Below are 3,051 nucleotides of genomic sequence, written 5' to 3' on the forward strand. Positions count from 1 at the left end.
ATCTAATAGAGCTGGGAGAAGGGAAGGAGAGAGGGAGGAAGCAAAGAGACAAGAATAAAGGAGAAAAGAGAGGATAAAAAGAAAGATCTATGCTCCTTGATCAAAGCAGAAAAAAACACCTTATAGATCTACAAGGTTTCCAGGATCCTGCCTGGTTCTTTATGGACATTAGGACTTTTAGACATGGCATTGACCTAATAGATCATCACTCTTTCAAACCCCTATTCTCTCCATCTTCAGTCTGCCAAGTTCTAGGGGTCTAGAGAGGAAAATTTCTTTGTTGTTCAAATTTACTAGGAGTTTTTATTTTCTAAGCTGAATTTCTAGGCAACTCCTTTGAATCTCAACTGTGAAATTCTCTTGGTTATCATCTTTTTCTTTTTTAAAAGTGTATTTATTAGAGAGAGATAGAGAGCAGGAGGGAGGGAGAGAGAGAATCTTCAGCAGAGTCCCCACTGAGCTCAACATGGGGCTCTATCCCATGACCCCAAGATCATGACCCAAGCTGAAATCAAGAGTCAGAAGCTTAACTGACTGAACCACCCAGGCACCTCTTTTGGGTATCATCTTTATCTTTCTCTACCTGATATGTGAGTTTCTCACCCCCCTAGAGACATTTCTGAGTCCTGGGCTAGCACGACACCAGAGATACGTGCACACACACACTGCTTCCCAGACCCTGGCCTGTCCTCATCTCAGCTTCTAGGTTCCACACCAGCAGAGTGCAAACGTTTTACTGTGCAAACTACCACAGTAACTGTTGAGCTTATGCCAGCTGGAAATTATGACAGCTTCAAGGGTCCTTGGAGGTAGAAATGATGCAGTAGAAAGCACTCAGGACTCAAACACTTTTTAAAATGATAAAAAGTCTCTTTTCGTGCCTAGCGCAGCCATGGCTCATAGTCCCAGGAAGCATCTGAAGCATGTAGCAGCTCCAAAGCACTGGATGCTGGATAAACTGACTGGTGTGTTTGCTCCTCACCCATCTACTGGCCCCCATAAGCTGAGAGAGTGTCTTCCTCTCATCATTTTCCTAAGGAACAGACTTAAGTATGCCCTAACAGGGGATGAAGTGAAGAAGATCCGTATGCAGCATTTTATTAAGATGGATGGCAAGGTTCAAACTGATATCACCTACCGTGCTGGTTTTATTGATGTCATCAGCATTGACAAGACTGGGGAGAATTTCCGTCTAATCTAGGACACCAAGGGTCGCTTTGCTGTTCATCGGATTACACCTGAGGAGGCCAAGTATAAGTTGGGCAAAGTGAGAAAGATCTTTGTGGGAACAAAAGGAATCCCTCATCTGGTGACTCATGATGCTCGCACCATCCGCTATCCTGATCCCCTCATCAAGATGAATGACACCATTCAGATTGATTTGGAGACTGGAAAGATTACAGATTTCTTCAAGTTTGATACTGGTAATCTGTGTATGGTGACTGGAGGTACCAACCTGGGAAGAATTGGTGTGATCACCAACCGAGAGAACCACCCAGGTTCTTTTGATGTAGTTCACGTGAAAGATGCCAATGGCAACAGCTTCGCCACCCGACTCTCCAACATTTTTGTTATTGGCAAAGGCAATATACCATGGATTTCTCTTCCCCATGGAAAGGGTATCCGCTTCACCATTGCTGAGGAAAAAAAACGAGACTGGCAGCCAAACAGAGCAGTGGATAAAATGGTCCCTAGGTGACATGATTGGAAGTCTGTATACTTAATTAAAGATTCTACAGCATGATAAAAAATAAAATTAAATTAAATTAAATTAAATGATAAAAAGTATACTGGTGAAAACACAGAGAGAAGAAAGAGCATGCTCAGACCCGGCTGGCTTGAGGATAAACAGCTTCATCTCCAAATAGCAATTTGGTAACATGTCTGAAGAATCTCAAAAATGTTCATGTCTTTTAAGCAATATTTTTTCTAAGAAATAATCAAGAAATATCAAAAATATGTATGTAAGTATCTTACATGGTTATGTGGGAATTAAAGCTAATTCCTGTAAAGTGCTTAAAATAATAGTTCCTGGTACCTAAAAAGCCTTGTATAACTATGAGCTAATATGAATAACTGTTATTATTTCTCTCTTTAAATTTCCCTAGCTTTTTGGGGTGCCTGGGTGGCTCAGTCAGTTAAGCATCTGCCTTCAGCTCAGGTCACGATCCCAGGAGTCCTTAGATCCAACCCTGCATCATGTTCCCATTCAGCAGAGACTCTGCTTCTCCCTCTTCTTCTGCCCCTCTTCCCATTGCTGTTCTCTCTCTCTCTCCCTCTCTCTCTCTCTCACAAATAAATAAAATCTTTTTAAAAATAAAGAATAAAGAAATAAATTTCCCTAGCTTTTAAAACCTTCTAAAATATCTTTGCATTATATTTATAACCAGAAAAAAGTTATAATATAAATGTCAATCCTAAAGAAATAATATAGAAATTTTTAAAGATGCCCAAGATTGTCATACTATCATTTAGAATAGTGACAAATTGAAAATAATTTCAATGTACAACAACAAGGGGTTGACTAGGTAAATGAGGATGCCTCCATGTGATTGAGTACTTTGCAAAAGAAATTAAAAATGATGATCCTGATGAATTCTAGTAACTTTTGGAAATACTAATGTCCCTAAATTAGGGGGTAGAAAGCATACAAGATTATACACACGTACTTTCAACTGTGATAAAAAAAAACCCATAGAGGTGTGAAAGAGCCTGGAAGAAATTCTAACCAAGTGTTAGCTAATGCCTTCTTCCTACACTTAAATCTTGAGGATTTCAATAAATTTCAAGGTACATGTACTTACAGGGAATAAGCAGATGATAGTTTCCTAAAACGGGGGATCCAAAATAGCTCTCTGCCCATAGAACTCATGGAGTGCTAAGGCAGGAAGAAGCATCAGAAGAGCTGGGGGAGGAGCAAGAGTTTGAGAGTAAGACCAGCCCAGTTCAAGTCTCAACTGTACTTTTACTCCTGGGGTGACTCCAGGCAGGTGATTTAACCTCTACAAGTAAATTGGTAGTAAGCGGAGTACCTACACCATACATGAAATG

General features: G+C 40.2%; 1 pseudogene; it reads left to right on the top strand.

Annotated features, from left to right (window-relative positions):
- The first annotated feature begins 890 nt into the window (after window positions 1-890).
- Window positions 891-1,683, top strand: LOC112651667 (40S ribosomal protein S4, X isoform-like; annotated as a pseudogene).
- The last annotated feature ends 1,368 nt before the right edge of the window (window positions 1,684-3,051 follow it).

The sequence above is a fragment of the Canis lupus genome, chromosome 4 (assembly GCF_003254725.2).
Source record: "Canis lupus dingo isolate Sandy chromosome 4, ASM325472v2, whole genome shotgun sequence".
Taxonomy (NCBI): domain Eukaryota; kingdom Metazoa; phylum Chordata; class Mammalia; order Carnivora; family Canidae; genus Canis; species Canis lupus.